The sequence below is a fragment of the Malaclemys terrapin genome, chromosome 8 (genome assembly GCF_027887155.1).
Source record: "Malaclemys terrapin pileata isolate rMalTer1 chromosome 8, rMalTer1.hap1, whole genome shotgun sequence".
NCBI classification, from domain to species: Eukaryota; Metazoa; Chordata; order Testudines; family Emydidae; genus Malaclemys; species Malaclemys terrapin.
The window spans coordinates 81,530,931-81,553,186 of NC_071512.1; the positions used below are offsets into that span (position 1 = coordinate 81,530,931).

At 45.7% G+C, this 22,256-nt stretch overlaps 1 protein-coding gene across 3 annotated transcripts in view; it reads left to right on the plus strand.

Annotated features, from left to right (window-relative positions):
• Positions 1-1,395: 1,395 nt before the first annotated feature.
• Positions 1,396-22,256, plus strand: part of LPAR3 (lysophosphatidic acid receptor 3) — a 47,117-nt gene continuing 26,256 nt past the window's right edge. The window contains exon 1 of one of the 3 annotated variants that reach the window (XM_054038262.1): positions 1,396-1,575. The gene's annotated coding sequence lies outside the window, so the exon portion shown is untranslated. Of the gene's footprint in view, positions 1,576-7,536; positions 7,695-15,025; positions 15,119-22,256 lie in introns of those variants that run through there. The other 2 variants (XM_054038259.1, XM_054038261.1) reach the window with 2 other exon arrangements.

Sequence of the window (22,256 nt, forward strand, 5' to 3'; positions counted from 1 at the left end):
TGGCAAAAAAAAAATTCCCTGGAACCTAAATCCCCACCCCCACCCCCATTTACATTAATTCTTATGGGAAAATTGGATTCGCTTAACATCATTTCGCTTAAAGTAGCATTTTTCAGGAACGTAACTACAAAGTTACGCGAGGAGTTCCTGTAATTCACGGCCAGAAGGGACTGTTAGATCATCTAATCTGACCTCCTGTATATCACAGGCTATTACATTTCACCCAGTTACCCCTGTATGGAGCCCAATAACTTGTCTGGCTAAAGCATATTTTCCAGAAAAGCATTTAGTCTTCTTGTGAAGACATCAAGAGACAGATAGTTCACCTCTTCCCTTGGTAGTTTGAAGGCGATTAAACATCAAAACAATATTAATTATTTGTGCCAGTGAATTTGTCTGGCTTCAGCTTCCAGCCATTGGTATTTGTTAGGCCTTTAACTCATAGTACTAAAGGATCTTTAGTCTTGGTATTTTTTTCCTCTGAAGGTACTTGTACATGGTAATCTAGTCACCTCTCAATTTTCTATTTGATAAACTAAGCATACCGATCTCTTTATGTCTCTTACTGTAAGACATTTTTCTCCAGCCCTTGAAACATTTTTGTGGCTCCATGCTGCACCCTCTCCAATTTTTTCAACATCCTTTTTAGTGTGTGGACACGAGCACCGTACATAGTACTCCGGCATCAGTCTCACCAGTGCCCATATATGGAGGGAAGGTCTACACTTAAAACCTGTAGCTGCGCCAATGCTCTTCTTGCCCATTTTATTCCCAAAAGCCAACAGCTAGTGTCTGGCATCAGATCTGCTGCCAGGATGATAATTTATCAGTTATTCTGGACTATGCTGTGACTAAATGAATTGGGCAAAAAGAGGGAGGATAACTCTGAGAGAAAGCAGTTTGTTGCTGCGCATGGGGTCAGGAATAAAAGATTTTCCCAATTTTCTATTTTGTGTGTGGATTTTAAAACTTACTCTTTGTCAAGTCTCTTTTAAATATATTTTTTTGCTCATTAAAAATAAAACTCTGGAGAAGCAATGGCAAAAAAGGGGACGAGAAACAAAGTTTGTGGTTCCCAGTATAAATTTAGTCAGTGAGAAAAGAAAGACTAGGCACTTATAAAACAAATACCCTTCTCAGTGTTAACAAACATGCTTATTATTTTATGGCATTTGATCTGCCAGCTATGTACCAGGGAGGAGTTTTTATACCTGTGGCATGAGCATACAAAACCCTTTGCAAACAGATAATTGGCCAAGGTGGTTTAAGGTGGACCGAAATAGTCATGCTCACGGTTCTATGAAAATGTGAAGATGTGGTTTTCAAAGCTAACAACTAATGGAGATTTTGGTTCCTCATAACTGTAGCTGATATCCTTGTGAAAAATGTCTGCATCACTGAGTTTTTTGGGAACCAGAGTGATGCTTCTGTGTATTTCACATTACCTCAGTTTCCTGTATGAGTTTCTGCTGCTTCCTCTTCTGTGTTGTGCAGATATTTTCTGTTGCTGGAGTTATTTTCTTCTGCATCGTTCCTGTGTGCACTGCTTTGGAGAACCTCTCTGCTCCATTACTGGTAAGTTTAACATTCACCATCTTTAGTGTTCCTGATAATTTTGGCTTGATGCATTGTCACTAACTGCCATATGGAATCAGACCAGTGGTTTGGTAACTTGTCTTTGACAGAGATCAGTACTAGATGGCTTCAGTAGTGTATTGTGGCAATGAGTTCCACAGGTTAATTATAAGCCAGGTCTAAAATAATAATGACTTCTTAATCTTGAAGTACCCACATCCAAAGTGTCTCAGGCCTCAAAACTTAAAGAAGGCAGCATTTTTGAAAGTATTCCTGCAATTCAGCCACTACCCCACACTTCACAATTCATAAACCATGCTGCCTCCTCTGAGCAGGCAGAGCCGCCTCCTGTTTTGAATCAAATACGTTCTGATCATTACCTGCTGCTGTAAACTGGCTCAGAGTGCACACGTAAGTGTCAGTTTCACCGAACAATTCAGATCACTTTAGCCTCCACTGCACATACACAATAGCAAATGGAACAGAAAAGAAACTCAGTAAAATAGAAACCTACCTCCTCATGCCCCAATGTGCCTCCATTTGGGGAATTACACAACATTTTAGGGAAAAAAGCCATGTACTTTGTTGCCGGAGTGAAGCCAATGTTTATCAGATGTTTGAGAAATTGGGCAGGGGGAGGGACAATCAAGCTTCTGTCATTTTTTTATTATTCCGTATTATTTTGAAATTACAAGTATAGGCAGAAAGGGTTGACGTTCTAACAAAGAGAGCTCCCTTGTGCACACTCCACCAGGATGAACTGTTACGCTGGGTGATGCACAGGGAATTCATTCAGACAGGAGCCCTTTAATAATAATATTTTGGAAAAAATATAAGATGCCCTTATGTCCACATTCAGAATGGTCATCTGATGTCACTAGAAGGTCACTTACACTTCTAAATGCAAACACTTAACAACAGTAGGTGCATCACAGATCCTTTGGCTGGATTAATTTTTGCCTTGCCCTCTGAAAGCATGAAAACAGCACAATTTTAAACATACCATTTAGCTGCTGCCTTCCTTAGTCAAGTCAGTTTATGCCTGAAGTGTTTGTTTAAGTCAAGGAGAAATGATTAGAGAACAATGAATTACCTAATATTGTGGGTAAAGTTAAGTAGATAACATGATAAATGTGATTCAACAACTACAATAAGTGGCTACTTAAAGGTTTACTTTCCCATTTACACATACTGCCACTGCGTTCTGGGAGATAGGCAATGGCACCACCATTTATCAGCAGTCCCTTAATTTGGGCTCCGTGATTCTGACCTCTCTTGTGCTCAATCCCATTGATATTAATGGCTGTTCCAAGCAAACGTCCAAAAGCAGAATGTGGCCCTCAGTGTTAATTTCCATAGGCCAAATCCTGGAGTCTTTACTGAGGCAAATGTCAATTGACTTCAGTGGGATTTTGCTTGAGAAAGGTCCTGGGACATTGACTCCTTTTGCAATTTGGCCAGGGTTAGTAGCTGTAGAATCAATTGCTGTTTTTGTGGAGAGTCTATTTAAAGAGACACTTTGAGGTCAATTTCAGGTTTCTACACACATGCATTCTTTTTTGCAAAACCCCAAGGGCAAGTGAAAAGTTTCCATTAAATTGTATGTACGTATTTTTTTTTAAGAGACACTACCAGCTCCATCTAGTTTTAAACAGACTGATGTTCTGAGGCCACTTGGAAAATCAGCCTATCCTGCACTTACACATGGAACATGGTCCACTGGAATGCTCCAGACTTGGACTGTTGCTCCTGCTGGATTTCCCACTGTGAACAAGAGAAGCAGCTCCAGCAGAAGCCAGGAGGATTAGGACACCTTCTGATCTGAAGTAACCCCTAAGGATAACCTCTGTGTCTGTGGCATCTTTGCTACTTTGACTTTTGGACCTGAGTGAGGGGAGAAATCCAAGGTTTGGATTTGGAAGAGGGTCTTGAGCTGCCTTTTCCCCCAAATGGCCACCATCTAGAGTTTAGATGATTACTCAAACATTGGGTACAAATAGGCAGCTGTAGGATTTTCATCCTCCTCTTGTATTGTATGAGTAGACGCGTTTTTCTTTGCATATACCCTACTCTGTGTGCTTTAGCAGCAGCCACCGCACCACTCATCAACATTTGAGGCCTAGAAAGGTGATCGCATCTGTTGATTCTGTAGTCAATAGAAGAGACACAATGAAAAACTGTAACCCAGTATGTTGTCTGCCATGGCGAGAGAACCTGAGGTCTGCCTCAATCTCCATTTTCCATGTTGTAGCACATTGATTGCTACCTGCCAAATCTTTGGCCTAGATAAATATTTATTTCCTTTTAAAGGTCAAGAAATGTGGGACTGGGTTGACCTAAGGAATGCAGAACATTCTAATGGTTCTTTTCAGAACTTGATTTCTATAATGTGGTAATAAAGCTTTTTCCTCCAGTATTGATTTTTTTATTGTATTTGTTACTAGCTAGATTATTGTTTGACCCATAACACATTAGAGCAGGTCACTAATGTATTGCAGAAACCAATTTGTGCCTTTTACCACCTGCCCTTTTTTGTTTTAAGGAAAATATGGAATAGTCCTTTATCAATTGAGCTACATTACTGAAGCTCATCATCAGCTTTTTCATTTTGTGAAGTTAGAAACTGAACTCAGAACTTGGCACATGCCAGCTCTTAATTCTATACTTTAATATTAAAACTTTAAATCAGAAGCTGCACTATAAGTAAGTGCTCAGGCTGGTGCTGCGGAGGTGATGCACAATATTGGTGGAGGGTGGGCAGGGCGACATTAATATAACCATTTGCTAGGGGCCTGGGAATGAGCTTTCATTTCCGGTTGTCTTTGTATGTTCTGGAAATAATGGATTCTGTTTATCACAGGTAGGAATTGGACAGGAGTGGGGAGGGAGAAAAATGGAAAGGAAGTGAGAAGATGGGCAAAGTGTAGAGAATTGGAAAGTAGAGAATAGTGGAAAGAGGGGGAGATTGAGGAAGGTGAGAGGAAGAGATGAGCATGGGAAAGTGAGGGGAAAAAAAGACATGGGAAGTTGTGTGTGGTGGGGAGATAATGAGGGAAGATGAAGAGTCTGATGGATTAGCTCTTGATTTCCTCTAATGATGGGTAGAACTTGAAACAGGTTGCTTAAGGTTCAAGCATGATAGCTTTCATTGTGACAATCTGCTCTCAAGCTTCCACCAAATCTTTAACAAACTCTAGGTTTTTATAGTGTGTCCATCACCATCATGTCTGAGCACCTGAATTTAGAAAAGACATTCTACAAGACTTCCTTCTCTTCCCATGGGTGCTGAATAATTGAGAATTAAGGTCCCAATCCTGCAAACGTGCAGGTGAGTAACCCCATTGAGCTCACTGGGACTGTTCATGTATGAAGTTATTCACATGCATAAATGTTTGGAGGATGGGGGCTTATGTCGTTAATCTCTTAGTTAAATCAGATCTCCTTTCACCATTATGTCTCTGACGTATCCTGTTGGTAGATGCTTCCATTTTAGAATGCCAAAGCTTGTTTCTGTATTCATTTTAGCTGCCGGACTACTGTGGTTTTGGATCTGATGGCTTCTCTAATTAGGTTTCTATGGTGTCATTTTCTCTTGCTTTCCTTCAATGTAATGGTGTTACAGAGGGAAGGAAGCTGTAAATCCAGCCCTTGGTATTCTAGCTTAGCTGCTCACAAGGTTTTCTTTTAAGTTAACTGTAACTTCTGTTTCCATGGACCTAATGATGTTTTCTGGAGGTGAACCTGTGGATTCCAGCTCTGGTGTCCAGTTGTATTTAAACAAGAAACCTAAGGTCTTACTTATTTTTTTGTATCTTCTGAGTCCTGAGCAATAGCAAAGAGTAAAAACAAAAACAATGAACAAAGTTTGTCTTTCTTATGCAGACTTCAGTCATTGTTTCTTGTGGCTATATTGTTAGTGTTTTGATTTTTACAAGGTGGTATAAGCCTATGCTACCGTATGCTACTGCATTCCTCCTGCTGTCCTAGCCTGATGTTCAGAAAGGATTTCCAAGAGACACAACTTCAGTTATGCTGGGAGAGGTGTGGGGGTAGAAGGACTCTATCACTGTGCCCTTAAAAACCGTTTATATCCTAGATGCCAACGCAGGACCTATCCCTGAATTCTTATTGCCTTAGAATCAATAGTCTCAGAAAAGCTTGGTTTATAACTGGATTGTTCTCTAGGGATGAAATTGAACCCAGGGCAGTAAGCTTGTGTAAAAACCTTCCACCCTTTGAGCCCTTAACCTTGGGTTTGAGTGATGGATAGGGCCTTGCATGCCACCCTTGTCGTCGTCACTTAAATTAAATGCAGAGTAGTAGTGAGCTAAGGGGTGAAAACATTATCTACATGGTAGTTTTATATTGCACAATAAGGTGACAATTCTTAGCCCTTCATCTCTGCCAAGTGCTTTGTTATGTTTGTAATCATTAACTAATTAAAAACAATACAAGTATCTTTTACAGCAGGGGATCCCACATCTTTTCATAGGGTGTACCACACCTTGATAGCAAGATTGCTGTGCATGCACCTCCCCTCCTACTGGAGATCACATAACATCCCTGTGACAACCACAGCCATTGCTGTGGGAAAGTAATATTAGCAAAGTGTTGAATGTAATTGTAGCATCTTTAAATGCAATTTAGCAGCGGGAAACAAGGAGCAAGGCCAGCACCATGTGAGCAGCCACCTCCTCACTGCAGACTACCACCTACTGTTTCAAAGGATAAATAACAGATCTCAAAGTAAGCCAGAACATTTTGATGTATAGTTTTTATTTTCTAGTTGTTTAATTTCCAGGGAGTATGCATTTTCTCAGTCCCTCCTCTCCCCCACCCCCCCTGTCAGGGCAGTAATCATTCCACATCCATTTTAGAAATGGACTGGAGAATATAATGAAGGCAACAATCCTATAGGAGCTGGGGGGCAATGGACTTTTTCATCTCTGCCCTATGTTCTCTGGGTCAGGGCTAAGGCTTACAAATTAGCAGATCACTTTGGAAAACACAGGCTTTTATCCCATTTGTAAAATTAGTTGCTGCTAGGTACCCACCTTAAAGATCTACACAGGACTGTTCTGGAGTGGAAAGTATCTTCTTCCCTCCTCCTAGGTCCGTAGATGGAGACCCATTGTTCAGTATTTCAATGAGAAGTCTTAGGCTGCCTCTACACACTGGAGAGACAAGGTGGGTGAGGTAACGTCTTTTATTGAACCAACTTCTGTTGGCGAAAGAGACAAGCTGTGGTGTTTACACAGGTCTCTTTCTTTACATGCCATTCCTTTGTGGTTCATCTCCCTGCAGTGGGAGACCTCCTTCACTACAGGCTCTTGCTGTCTTGTATTTTAGCAAAAAGTAAATTCCCTTTCATCCTAACTCTGGAGAACAGTGATGGCTTTGAGTTTATGGAGCCCCCCCCCCCCGACCTTACACCTCACATTGGACAGTGCTAGGAGCTCTGGGTAGGAGAGAGCTAGACCTGTTCCACTTTCCTGCTCTGCTCGATCTGACTCCAGCTGCCCCTGGCAAAGCCTGATGTCCCTCACTACCTTCACCACCCCCTGCAAGGAAGGCTGGGCTTTGGATAGTTGGGCAGGGACTGAGAAGCATCACAGAAGGTGGCAGTGGGGGTGTCAGGGAACCTGCTGCCGGGGGAGGCCCATTTAACCTAGGGGCGCCAGGCTTGGCTTGGAACACCCTGGTGAGGGGGCATCTGCCCCGTGCAATGCCCTTGGCCACTAGAGAAGGTGCAGCGTTTCCCGCCCTCTCCGAGCTGGGTAGAACGCCCCGCGCTTCCACGGGCCAGGCAGCCCCAGCTCCCTGAGCGCCCCCAGAGAGCCGGCGTGGGCAGCGCCGCGAGGGTTAACTCCCCCGCCTGGGCAGTCAGCCCCGCCGGCGGGGCCGGGCTGCGAGGGGTGAGCGCAGCCAGCTCACGCCCCCGGCCGGAGCCAGGCGCTGCTGCCAAACGCGCCTGGCTCTGCAAAGGCAGGCGGCCCCCGCCCGTCCTGCCCCCGCCCCCTTCGCGGGATGCCCGGGCCGGCAAGGGGCGGGCAGATGCCGGGCTCCCACCAGCGGGGCACGCGGGACGGCGACTGAACCCAGCAGGTGGCCGGCCGGCGGTGAGTAGCGGCGGTGGCAGGGGGTGCCGGGGCCGGGCTGGGCTGTAGGATCCGCTAGCACAGCTGCTAAAAAAGCCCCTCTGGGCAGGGGCCGCGCGGCGTCCAGCTGGGGCGTTGCCTGGCCTGGGGGCGCTGCTCCGCGGGGACTTGCCGTGGGCAGGCGGGCGGGGGCTGCTCGGGGAGTGGGATGTGCTGTGCACCTCTCCGGGGCAAGTCACAGCGCGCCGTGTAGAAAGGTGTAAAGGGGGGGGGTCGTGCCCCCAGTGAAGTCACTGGCAAAACACCCATTGGCGCCAGTGGGGCCCCAAATCCCCTGTCACTGGCTGAAACTTTCAAATCCAGGCATGGGGGCTAACCCTCCTCCGGTATTACATTGGAACGGAGCTGGGAACCTAGATCCCCCCGGCACTGCTTTGAAAAGCCCAACCTTCGCCTATTGTGGCTTGGCTGTCAAACACAGGTAGTGGCTGATCTGTCCGCGGAAAATTGACCACCAAAATCTCCTGCTGCAAAATGCAGTTTGTTATTAGTTATTGTAGTCCAGTTGTGATACCACAGTGATGGGTGCAGTATAAGAACCTGGATAGCTAGAACAAATAGCTCAAGCAATGCAATGGGTAATCAATACCTGCTCTCAGATAGCTTTAATATCTGTGCTCCGATATCTAATCACCTGTAATTCTAGACACATTGTTCTGCAGTGTTTTGCCTATTGTCAAGTTAGATAAGCATTATCTCACTAGGAGGAGCAAGTATTTTGCACCTTACTTCAAACCTATCTTTCTGAAAAGCCTGTCCTGATACTGGCAGCAGGGGTGGCACATTACAAGAGTACCTTTGTGATTAAATTTATTAATGCTATAACTATGAAATAAACTACTTAGTGTAAGCACTCGATTAAGCCATATTAGCAAAATGTGTGCTTCCTGTGTTGACCTGTTGTTAAGAATAAATGAATAATTTAAAATGATGATGTGAACTAATGTACTGTGAAATCTATACCACTTACTGGTGAATGGAAGGGCAAGTCACTTATGGGACTCATTGTTTTAAAGACTTATACTCACTAGCATCAGTGTGAAATTGCAGTTCTTTGTTTACAAATTATTGCATGATTTGGCGCAAATAACTGTTGCAACACTCGTACCATCACTGGTGACTGATTAGTTTACACAACGTAACGTAAATATGACCATGTATTTTTCGGTTGTCTATTATGCAAATATTTGAATTTACAGGTATCACATTTCCACAATTCATGCATCAGACTAGTCACTACAATATTATGTTAATTAAAAATGTTATTTTACTCCAAATAAAATGTTTTAGCTGTTTTAGATAAATTGCTGCTTCAGGTTTGGGCTTCATAAAAGAATGTGGCAACTTTCCACAAATGAAAAGTAAATTGAAAAAAAGCAATGACATTAATTTACTATATGTGTTTGTCAAGGGTGTACTTGAGAAAACATTGCTTCTTCATATTTTGTTTTTCCCTGCAATGGAGGGTCAGGCAGGTAGGCATATTTTCCATCCTGCTGGAATGAAAATTTAGAAGAGAACATTGTAAGGGCTGTAATACATTGCTTCTTACACTTGGAACGCTGTTTAATCCAGAATGGCCATTTGTAGCCAGACGTGTAACTTTTGTGCTGTAGCACTGAGAAAACTGGCACGCATTTTGGTTTTTGTCCTCCTTTATGCAGTTCTCAGAAGTATGACAGAAAATACAGCAAAACAAACCCTGTGATATGGTACAAAAATGAGAGTTGGCTAGGTCACCCTCAATGTTTTTTATTTTAATTTCAGTGCAATTTAATCAGGACCATTCAGCAACAATGAGACAGCTGCTGTCAGCATGAAGGGATCATATTTATTGTTTTTTTTTTTTCAGTAATGCGAGAAGGGGTGTTGGAATAATTTGTACAATGGGGGTGCCAAGAGCCACTGAACCAAACTGTAAATGCTGTATCTGATGGAAACCACTTCAAGCTAGGGAGTACAGTAGCACCCCTAGTTCTAGCATCTATGAATGTGAGAGACCTGTGTGTTTAAAAACCAGACTATGCATGCCTGCCCTCTTGATGCTATTGTGAAGTCCAGTCATTTCTGTGTCTTCCCCCCCACCCCCGTGCAAACAATTGTACATTATCAGCTACACAAATACAGCTTCTGAGTTCGATGGATCAGTGCTGCACAGGACACAAATCAAGACAGTGTTTTCCCTTGCATGTATGTGATGTAACAGAAGATAGACACAGTAAGACAAAATCTACAGGGAGTTGTTTTGGAAAATGATTTGCATAATTTTATCGTCCTTTTGTTTTTTTGTTTGTCTTTTGGCATGTAAGGAAAAGTTATCTGTTTCTCCCTGAGCTATAGTTATTCTCATAATAAGTCAGATTTATGGTCATATATCTTCTGATTTCAAATGACATGATTCTGAGCAAAAGCCAGAGCTGAGGAGACATGCATGTTATGTCATCTACAATTATGTACCTACCATAGATCAGAGTCAGCTCCTTGAGGCATGATAAAAAGCAACCCTATCCAAAGAATCATGTTTGCTTAATTGTACTGATTACATTTTCTTTTAAGGGAGGCTTTGTTTCTGGCTGGGTTGGGTGTTCATTGTACATTAGTTATGCACAAAACAGTAAATAATTAATTTAAAAAAGTAGAATTGTTGATCATCAGTAAGCTGGGCAGAAAGTTCTGAAGGACAGAAGAACAGAATGGTATGTGAGCTCTACAGCTTGAAAGCCAGAGGACAGGTATTTGTAAAACATGCCCGAAAAAATTTAACAAAATATAAAAGCTGTCTGATTGGCTTTTAAATATTTAAAATGCTGTGATTGTTTCCACATTTAAAGGATAGCCTGCCAGCTCCTTTCAAAGCCCCATTCGGGAAGACTTTAAATGAAAGCTTTGCTATGAAGTTTTTATTTTGGACTCCGTATGGAGACTTCCTAAACCATAATTTCAGAAGATCTTAAATTACCAAAGCCTGGAACCTAATCTTGTGGTAACTAGTGAGTTACTGGGTATCTGCCCTTAACAGCTTTCTGTAGTGGATCAGGGCATTGCAAATGACTCTGATAAGGTAGCTTTAAACTAGACAGTAATAAAGTTTAAAGGCTCAAAGAGCCTAAACTTCAGACTAGCTCTGCCCTGGTAACACTATTTTAAATGTGCCTTGCAGCTCTAGACCTTCCATCGTCTGCAACTTCCCATAAAGGAACAGAAGTATCATAAGCACTTTCCACTTGAATCCCAATAATGTTGCTACCCGAATTAATGATTTATATCTATCTGTCTTCTGCACAAATTTCTGTGGGTGGCTGGTAGCATTGCTTTGAACACCCATGCAATTACATATTTAGTTTTAGATCTTTAATCTCTCTTGGGAGAGAATAGGGTATGGAAACCGAATAGTCTTTTCTTAAGGCTCTTTGTTGACTCGCCATATCTTGGGTACAATACAAGGCTGTTTGGTAAATAATAAAACCTCAGATGTTGGGCACCAAAGGCAATAACTCAGGGACAAGTGACTTATGCTGCTCATACATACAAATCCATATGGCATCACAATTTGAACTATAAAAAACAAAAAGTATCCTTTAAAAAACTGCATTACCCCAGAAATGCATAGGGCTGTCACAGGAATCTAGGGCTCTCTAATTAGAAAATAATTCCAAATTAATATTACATAGGTGAAACATTTTAATGGAAACAGCAATAAAGCTATTCAAAATTGGACATAAAAAGGTTAGCTGCTCATGCAGTAAGAGCTTAAAATATTATCTGGTTACACTTTTTACAGCCCTTTTGTTTTCCAATTTGTGCAAGCTGGGTTTTTAAAATAATGCTTTTTAAAAAGTATATTCCCAGTTGCATGAAAAATGGACTGAGTATCACAAAATCCCAACCACAGGGAATTCTAAGGGCATCAACTTAGATGCTAAAAATGATCTTCTGAGATCCTGTGCTTCTCTCTAGATTCTTCCATAAAAAGGTCTTGTCAACTCCCAAGGATAGTAACATAGAAAAGCCGTTATTGTAGCGTCTGAGACATTCCTGGATGAATTTACATGTGTTTTTTTAGTTCCAAATGGATAGGTCATGATTTTTGTAAATTGAAACTTGGGTTTTGAGACTTTCTCTCTCAGTTGTATTTGTAATCTATTGATTGCTTTTTAAATTAACTTGATCTTTTAAAAATAATCAAACAAACCCCAAAGTGTTTACCTCTTTAAATTCCCTGTTATGGTTACACATTAACATTTTTGGCTTCTGCTGCATTACACACCCTTCTTTGTTCTTTTTGAGCTGAATGCATTTTCTTGGGTTATTGGTGCAATCATACTGCTGGGTTATTTCATATGCAATTTCAGACGTGTGCAGGTGGAGTTTAGAAAATGCATTAGCTCACACTTAGGTAAATGGATATTGTTTTTATATGTAGATTGAACAGCGTGGTTCCTACCAGTCTTCATTTATCCAAACTTCAAAAAAATTGGTTTTTGAAACCAATCTCAGGAGGAGGGCATTCTATAATGTATTTACAACATTGGAAATTAAAGGAGCTATGACATCAATTTTCTAACCAGAAAAATAAAGGGCAGCTTGCAGACTGAAAGCACATTATATATTTGTGAAGTAGAAGAGGCAGAAAGCTCCTTTTTCTGGGAATGACTATGCAAGCCAGATCTCTCATTGAGGGAGCACTCCCTAAGGCATAACCTGAAGTTGTGACAATAACAATTTGGACAATGATTGCCTAGGGTAGGGGTCGGCAATGTTCGGCACGCAGCTCGCCAGGGTAAGCACCCTAGTGGGCCGGGACAGTTTATTTACCTGTTGACGCAGCAGGTTCGGCTGATTGCGGCCCCCACTGGCCGCAGTTCGCCTTCCCGGGCCAATGGGGGCGGCGGGAAGTGGCGCGGGCCGAGGGATGTGCTGGCTGCGGCTTCCCGCCACCCCCATTGGCCCGGGATGGCGAACCGCGGCCAGTGGGGGCTGCGATCGGCCGAACCTGCCGCGTCAACAGGTAAATAAACTGGCCTGGCCCGCTAGGGTGCTTACCCTGGCGAGCCGCGTGCCGAACGTTGCCGACCCCTGGCCTAGGGAATCTCTTCAGTAATAATGTTCTGAGCTCCATCTGCATCACCCCGTTAACATTTTTCTCAGTTTTACCTTTACCCACATATGTGGCTGGATATTATTGGTGCTCAGCACTGCTTTGCAAGCTCCAATGACAGCTTAATTAGAAGGACCATGAGGTATGAGAGTTCAGGAGACTTATCCCAGCTATTGGGCCAAAATAGAGAGACAACTAGGTGCCATAAATAATAGTTTCTATTTGTGAAGCACATTTCTTTATTGGATTTCAAAGTGCTTTATATATGTCTCTATTTTATATAGATATCCCCATATTACTGATGGTGAAACAGAGACACAGAGAGGTTAAGGATTTGATGGAGGACACATAGTGAGTCTGTCACAATTGGGAATAAAACACTGTCTCCCAGCTCCTACTCTGGTGTTCTAACCACTTAACCACACTGAAGCTTTACAACAGCTCTTGAACATACTGGGACAATTTCCCCCCACATATATTCTGGTGATTTTAAATGGGATTAGTCTGGTGTAAATGAAATGAGAATTTGGCTAAATGTGCGTGAGAAGCTGATTTGGGCACTCTGTGTTTATCCAAACTATTATTGTAATGAGATTATCCGGAGTTACATTACATAGGTAAAAGAAAAGGGCTAGAAAACCCTCATGCTTCTGCTCATAAACCAAGGTCCAGCTGATGGGGGTTAGGAAGAAACCTCCTCGAGGGGCTGGTTATTACATGGCTGTGTCCTGTGAGGTTTCTTGCACTTTCCTCCAAAGCATCTGGCATTAGTTTCCATCAGAAACAGGATTCCTTTGCTCTAATCTGGTATAGCAATTCCTGTGTTCCTGTTAGATAATTGAAAGTGCATAGTTCTTTTTTGTCTTGCTGTATTGCTGTGTTATGGTCCTTCCAATATGGAAAAAAATCCTATTGAGCAACATGTACTACTGCTGAAGGTAATGATCAATCTGGAAAAAAAAACACTGAAGGTATTGAGCTCTAGAAATTGGTGGTTTGACCTCAAAATATGATATGCTATAATGATCTTCCTATTTCCAACCTTTTTCTGAGCTAGCTGCCATGGAACGAGGAAATAGGGATGACATAATTTTCAACCATGACTGCGGTGTAGACCTAGTGCAGGCTTCCTCTTGCCAAAAATTGAGAACATCCTCAAATTAAGAACTGTAGGAAGGAGACCCTTTATTTTGAGAAGTTGTGTGTGTGTGAGAGAGAGAGACTGATTCAGAACTAGCATAAGAAGGCAGATTTCTAGGCACATAAACATGACCTTTTGCACTTTTTTTTATGTGTTACGGTGGATGGAAAATGCTCCATCCTTCTTGAGATTTTTTTTTTTTTTTTTAAAGAAGCTGTAAAATATCAAATACTCAAAGGGCATAAATGTGCACTAACTTCTTAAAGCATTGTTGTCTTGTTAAACCAGCCTTGTCAAAAATTACTTGCAACTAGACAAGCCATAGCCACAACATCTCCCCTCATCAGCCTCTTTTTGGTCTCCCACCACCTAAATATCTTCCAATCTTATCTGGTAACAGTGCTAAGCAAGTAAAATAGAGGTCACATCTACACTAGGTAAAAAGGTGCATTTTAAACAGGTTAACTAACGTGTTTAATATGTATTAAATACTGTGAAGACAAGTACGTTGTTGTTGTTAGCTGGTCAGAGTAAACCCTAGTGGGGAATCAGCCAGTGGGAGTCAAAGGATTGAGTTTTCTTTGTATTCACCCAGCTCCTGGGCTGGGTGTTCCTTTTCTCTACCCATTCTTCCCAGTTGGCCATCCTACCATGTTATTCAGCATGGAAGGGCAGTTGAGATGTTCCCCCAACTCATCCATTGTTCATTCTCAATTTCCTCTGGTTAACAAGGTTCCCTGCTTTTCAATTCTTCAGCCTCTCCCTCACATTGAGCTCTTTTTCTCCTGATTCCTGCTTGTGATTTTTGTGTGTGCGGGGGGAAGTAATGTGTAGGGAGGACAGAACCAGACTGGCAGTGTTACAGTAGCATGCATATGGTTCCTGTGACCATGGCAATAATAGGCAGAGAGGAAGTGGGGGTAAGAGGAGAAGAGGTATAAAAGCATAAAGGTGTGCTTTGGTGAAAGGGGCAAGGGCAGGCCTTAGTTTGAATTTTCTTTTTTTTTTCTTTGGGTACCCTGGAAAGTGGTAATCTAGCCTATTCCACTAGTTTACAGCCTGGGCGTATGGCACCTTTACTTACAAGCTGTTGAATAAACCACAAAGTGGCGAGTGCTGTGGAGTGACAGTCTGCACCGTGCCCTGGTGAGCTCTGCAAAGTTCCATTCCCCTCACACTCTTCATGCCCGACTTTTCTGGAGGTTTTAACCTGAGTCCAGTCTGGAGCATTGGTCTCCATCTCTGCTGCATGGCAGTGAATTATTGCATTGATATTTAGTTTAGGGCAGTGTTTATAAAGCGGATGGTGATCAGAAGAGGTGGGGCGGGGCCGTGGGGGAAGGGGTGGAGTGGTGGCGGGGCCTGGGTCTGAGCGGCTTGGGGGTCCATGAAAAAAATTAAATAAAAATGTAGGTTCTCGGGTTGCTAAAGTTTGAGAAACGCTGATCTAGTTTGACCTGCACATCACAGGCCACAGACCATCACCCACCCACTTATGTAATAGGTCCATAACCTCTGGCTGAATTACTGAAGTCCTCAAAGTTACTGAAGTCCTCTTGACTATAAAGGCTTCAAGAACAGCGAATCCATCATTTACTGTAGTTCAAATCAACAAGGGACCCGTGCCCCGTGCTGCAGAGGATGGTGAAAAAGCTCCAGGGTCTCTGCCTATATGACCTGGGGAAAATTCTTCCCCAACCCCAAATGTGGTGATCAGTTCGGTCCTGACCATATGGGCAAGATCCACCTGCCAGACACCTGGGAAAGAATTCTCTATAGTAACTCAGACTCCTCCCCTCTAATGTCCCATCTCTGTCCGTTAGCAATATTTGTTAATAGCAGTCACAGATGAGCCATAGGCAATTGTAGGCAACCTCATCATACCATCCCTTCCATAAATTTTCCAAACTCCGTCTTGAAACAAGTTCAGTTTTTTTTGTCCCCACTACTCCCCTTGGAAGGATGTTTCAGATTTCGCTCCTCTGATGGTTAGATATCTGTGTCAAATTTCATACCTAAACTTATTGATGACCAGCTTATATTCATTTGTTCTACTTTGAGTGATTCCTCATATCGATTCCAATTAGGTGTGCACGCACTGTATGCACAGTCGTTGGAAAGTTTTTCCTCTAGCAGCACCCGCCGGGTCGGCTGTGGAGCCCTCTGGAGTGGCACCTCCATAGTGTTCTATATATGACCCTGCCAACCCGGTGCCTCCTCAGTTCCTTCTTACCGCCAGTGATGGTCGTTGGAACTTTGGCGTCTTGCTCAGCAAGTTCTTCACGTTTCCCTAGCTCTATTTACTTTAGTGTTTGTTTCCTTAGTTAGTTTAGTTAGTTATTAGTTAGTGTAGTGTTAATAGTTCATTGCCGGGAGTTGGGGGGGTTCCCTTTCACCCCAACCACACTCTCCCAGGGCATGCCTAAGTCCCAGGGGTTCAAACCCTTCAAGTCCTACTACAAGCCTATGCCAATGGGCGACCCCCATGACGCTTGCTTAAAGTGTCTGAGGGAAACCCATCAGGTGGATAAGTGCAGGATTTGCAAAGGGTTTTGCCTGAGAACAGAAGAGGAGCAGGACTTTAGACTGAAGCAGCTCCTCATGGAGGTGGCACTTAGACCGCAACCAGCATCAGTGCAGCGGGACCCGACACCAAGTTCATCAGTGCGTAGTGTCCCGGCAGCGGCAGAGACGGCACCGCAGAAACATTCTGGATGAGACCCACGGCACCTCCGCTCTGCAGTGCAGAAGCAATCGGAGGCAACTCGGCACCGGTCCCATTCCCCGGGTCAGAAGCGGCACCGGAAACAAGTGAGGAGTGGTTCCCCAACTTGAGGACCCAATCCCTTGGAACTGGCCAATGGGGCATGTGCCAGGGAAGAGCCCCCAATGCAGAAAACTTCGGAGCCAGCACCATCAACTTTGGTACCGCAAGGGGGGCAGTTGAGTCTGGTGCAATTGGACTCACCGTGTCAGGTGGTGGAGGAGGTACAACTGCCTTCCACCCCAGACACATTTGAGGCCACAAAAGACCACGTAGACATGATGGCACCACGGTTCCCTGCCCTTTGCGCCAAGCTCCCGATGCCACAGCATGCGGTACCATCCTGCGGAAAGCCTGCAATGCTCCTCCCCTCATCGCCATTGCGGACAAGATACTGCTTGGACTCGCGGTGCCAATCAGTCTCGCGGCACTGGGTGCACTCATGGTGCCAATGTGACTTGTGGCACTGCTCCAGGTCTCGCCAGCGCTCCTGTTCATGGCGTCGATCACTGTCATGCAGCAGTTCCCGGTCCCGACGGAGTCCGTCTCGGGACTGTTCCAGGTGATCGCGCAGGCCCCACTCGCGGCACCACTCTCCAGCCTTGCGGCACCACTCGCTGGCCCAACAGCACTCAGCACCGCCCTGGCTCTCATGGTCTCGGTCCACGTCTTCAGGCTCGGAGACGGGATCTAAAGTCTTGGAGCAGGCCCGATGCAAGCCGGCAAAGGGCAGACCAGACGGGCGTGTAGCACCATGGCCCACACTATGGCAGGGGCCAGCAGAGTGGCCATTTTGAACTCCTTGGGTGTACCACCAGGCTCAGGGCACCCAGACCAGGGGCTCCCGCTCGGTGGCGTCCGAGGCAAGGGTCCTGGAGGCAGCAGCCAGCCATCCCACCCCGAGGGATGCGGAGGAGCTACCAGCCATACCACCTCCCCCGGAACCCATCTCCGTTCCTCACCCTGACCCTGGGGTGGCTGACCCTGGATTAGAGGCAGGACAGGAGGTACCGGAGGACCAGGAAGATCAGGAAGGTTCCCCCTCTGGCCTCCTCGTCTTCCTCCCTGGATGAGGCTGTGGCGGGCACCTCCACGCCTCCCCCTATAGATAGCTGTGCTACCAGGAGCTCCTATGGAGGGTGGCACAGACTATGAACCTGCAGGCGAGAGGAGGTGGTAGAGTCTGAGGATCCTATGGTGGATATCCTGGCACCAGAGGGACCATCTAGGATCGCTTTACCACTCATCAAAACTATCTAGGCAAATGCAAAGACCATTTATCAGACTCCGGCCTCCATCCCTCCCACTGCCAAGGGGTTGGAGAGGAAATATTTCGTCCCCTCTAAAGGGTACGAATATCTATTCACACACCCACAGCCCTGTTCCCTGGTGGTGGCTGCAGTGAATGAGGAGGAGAGGCAGGGGCAGCAAGCCCCAGCACTTGAGTCCAAGGATGCCAAGCGCCTGGATTTATTTGGGCGCAAAGTATACTCCACAGGGGGCTTGCAACTCAGGATTGCCAATCAGCAGGCAATCCTGAGTAGATACAACTTCAACTCCTGGAACTCTATGCTGAAGTTTAATAAATTCATACCATTAGAGTCCAAGGAGGAGTTTGGGGCTATTGTCGAGGAGGGCAAGGCAGTGACATGGACCTCTTTACAGGCCTCACGGGATGCTGTGGACTTGGCGGCGTGCATCTTGTCCTCAGGAATTGCCATGAGGCGTAGCTCATGGCTACAGGCCTCAGGGCTTCTGCCCAAGGTTCAACAAACTATGCAGGACCTGCCTTTCGATGGGGTGGGTCTGTTTGCTGAACAGACTGACTCCAGGCTGCATAGCCTAAAGCAGGGGTCGGCAGCCTTTCAGAAGTGGTTTGCCGAGTCTTCATTTAATCACTCTAATTTAAGGTTTCATGTGCCAGTAATACATTTTAACGTTTTCAGAAGGTCCCTTTCTATAAGTCTATAATATATAACTAAACTATTGTATGTAAAGTAAATAAGGTTTTTAAAATGTTTTAAGAAGCGTCATTTAAAATTAAATTAAAATGCAGAGCTCCCCGGACCGGTGGCCAGGACCCGGGCAGCGTGAGTGCCACAGAAAATCAGCTTGCGTGTGCCGCAGGTTACCTACCCCTGGCCTAAAGGATCCCAGGGCTACAATTAAATCCTTGGATATGCACACCGCGGCAACCCAAAGAAAGCCCGTTAAGCCCCAACAGCAACAGCGGTCATATCCTCCTCGGCCATGGCAGGATCCCTACAGGGGCAGGAATGGCAGGTGCAAGCCCTCCCACCCTCAGTCTCGGCACCAGGCCCTGACTTTACTTTCATTGGGCTCAAAGCAGTCATTTTCAAGGTACACCCGAGGATGGAGCACCAGTCTCCATACCGGATCCTTCCCTGTGTTTTCTGAATAATCTATCCCTCTTCTACCGTGCTTGGTCCCAGATAACATCGGACCGCTGGGTCCTTCGCATGGGATATTCTCTCCAAATTTGCTCCTCCCCTCCCTCCTATCCTCCCTTCCCTGTCCCTCTTCAGGGACCCCTCTCACAAGCAACTCCTTAGCCAGGGGTGCAATTGCTCCTCACCACAGGGGCAGCGGATGAGGTTCCTCAGGAGCTAAGGGGAAAGGGATTCTACTCCCGCTATTTCCTAATCCCCAAGGCAAAGGGGGGGTCTCCAACCCATTCTAGACTTGCGAGGACTCAACGAATTCCTGGTGAAATTGAAGTTCCATATAGCCTCCCTGAGCATGATTATCCCTTCCTTGGATCCGGGAGACTGGTACGCCACCCTCGACATGAAAGACACGTACTTTCACATAGCCATTCGCCCCGCGCACTGGCAATTTCGAAGGATCATGGTCAAACACTATCAGTTCACGGTCCTCCCACTCGGTTTGACAACAGCCCCCTGAGTTTTTCACTAAGGGGATGTCAGTCGTAGTAGCCTTCCTTTGCAAGAGATAGGTATATCCCTATCTCGATGACTGGCTACTCAGGGGGCGCACCAGGGAGCAGGTGGAATCTCCGGTCCGGTTCGTCAGATCTACTTTCGAGAGACTGGCCTCCTCCTCAATGTGAACAAGTCAACCTTGTCTCCGACCCAGAGAACAGAGTTCATCGGAGCAGTGCTGGACTCTGTGCAGGCACAAGCATTTCTGCCGGAGACACGATTCCAAGTCATGTCAAACATCATTCATGGCCTCAGGCGATTCCTGATCACTACTGCAAGGGGTTGCCTACATCTCCTCGGCCACGTGGCAGCCTGCACTGGTCTGGCATGCCCGGCTGAGGCTCAGACCTCTGCAAGCGTGGCTTGCGTCGGCCTATCGCCCGGGACACGACAACCTGGACTTAGTAGTGACGGTACCAGAGCACATACTCGAGTCCCTCCAATGGTGGCTCGACCCTCAGATAGTGTGTGAAGGAGTCCCCTTCAATAGCCCCCAGCCCTTCTTGTCCCTGGTAATAGATGCATCAGCTCTGGATTGGGATGCGCATTTGGGACATCTACAAATGCAGGACCTATGATCTTGGGACAAGCTCTGCCTTCCTATCAACATCAAGTTGCTCAGGGTGGTACATCTAGCATGCCAAGATTTTTGGGCCCGGCTGCAAGGCCAGTGTGTGGTAGTGAGGACAGACAACACCACTGCCATGTTTTACATCAACAAGCAGGGTGGAGCCCGTTCCTCCCGCTGTGTCGAGAAGCCCTCAGGCTCTGTGAGTTCTGCATAGCCCACTCCATTCACCTGCAAGCGTCCCATCTCCCAGGGGCTCAGAACGACTTGGCAGACCACCTCAGCAGATTGTTCCGCAATCACGAGTGGTCCGTCTGTCCGGACGTCATACACTCCATCTTCCAAAGGTGGGGGTTTCCCCAGGTCGACCTGTTTGCCACCTGCAGCAACAGGTGAGTGCCCGATGTTCTGCTTCTTTCAGAATCACAGCCCAGGCTCAGTCACGGACGCATTTCTGCTACCCTGGGGAGGCTGCCTGTTGTACACTTTGCCCCGTTCCCTCTGGCACTCAAGGTTCTTCTCAAGGTCCACAGGGACAGAGCGGAGGTAATCCTGGTGGCCTCGACAACGCTGGTACACCACTCTCTTGGAACTGTCAGTGGACACCCCGATTGTGTTGCGACTCCACCCCAACCTGCTCACTCAGAACCACAGTCGCCTGCTCCACCCAGACCTCAAGTCTCTCCATCTCACGGCTTGGAAGTTTCATGGTTAAACTCCATGGAACGTCTGTGCTCGGAACCTGTAAGGGTGGTCTTACTTTGCAGGAGGAAACCATCCACCAGGGCCACTTATCTAGCTAAGTGGAAGAGGTTCACTTGCTGGTGTGCCCAGGATCACACACCTCCAATCCAGGTGTCTATACCATTCATCCTAGACTACCTTCTGCACCTGAAACAGCAAGGCCTGGGAATGTCATCCATCAAGGCACACCTCACTGCTATCTCAGCCTTCCACCCAGGAGTATTTGCCAACCCCATGGTGGGACATTTTTTTCAAGGGCCTGGAACGCCTCCATCCCCAGATTAGACAGCCAGACCCTGCGTGGAACCTTAACTTGGTCGTTTCCAAACTAATGGGTCCCCCGTTTGAACTGCTAGTTACTTGCTCCCTCCTCTATCTATCATAGAAGGTAGCTTTTCTGGTCGCTGTGATTTCAACATGCAGGGTGTCTGAGTTGAAGGCCCTCACCTCTCACTCACCTTACACAGTCTTCCACAAGAATAAGGTGCAACTTAGGCCTCACCTGGCCTTTCTTCCTAAGGTCGTGTCACATTTTCCCACGAGTCAAGGCATATACCTGCCCGTTTTCTTCCCCAAGCCTCATGCCAGTAACTGCGAGCAGAGGCTGCACTCTCTGGATGTTAGGCAGGCACTAGCCTTCTACATCAAATGCACTAAGCCATTCAGAAAGTCGAACCAGCTATTCATAGCGGTGGCAGACCGGATGAGAGGGCTCCTGGTATCATCGCAAAGAATATCTTCCTGGATCACGTCCTTCATCTGCACATGCTATGAGTTAGCCAAAATCCCAGCGTCAGCTCTTATGGCACACTCCACACAGGCACAGGTCTTATTGGAGGCATTCCTGGCCCAACTCCCAATCCAAGAAATCTGCAGGGCAACAACTTGGTCCTTGGTGCATACGTTCACCTCTCATTACACCATCGTCCAACATGCCAGAGATGATGCAACTTTCGGCAGAGCAGTGCTCCAATCAGCGATTCCATAATTCTGACCCCACCACCTAGGGTAAGGCTTGGGAGTCACCTAACTGGAATCGATATGAGCAATATCTTGAAGAGAGAACAGTTGCTCACCTTCTCGTAACTGTTGTTCTTGGAGCTCCCCAGTGAGAGCTTGAGGGCTGGGTTAAAAGGTCTGATGCGGCCCATAGGCCATAGTTTGCCCAACCCTGCCCTAGGTGCATGACCTTACACTTTGCACTATTAAATTTCATCCCATTTCCCTTATTCTTGTCTTCAAGGT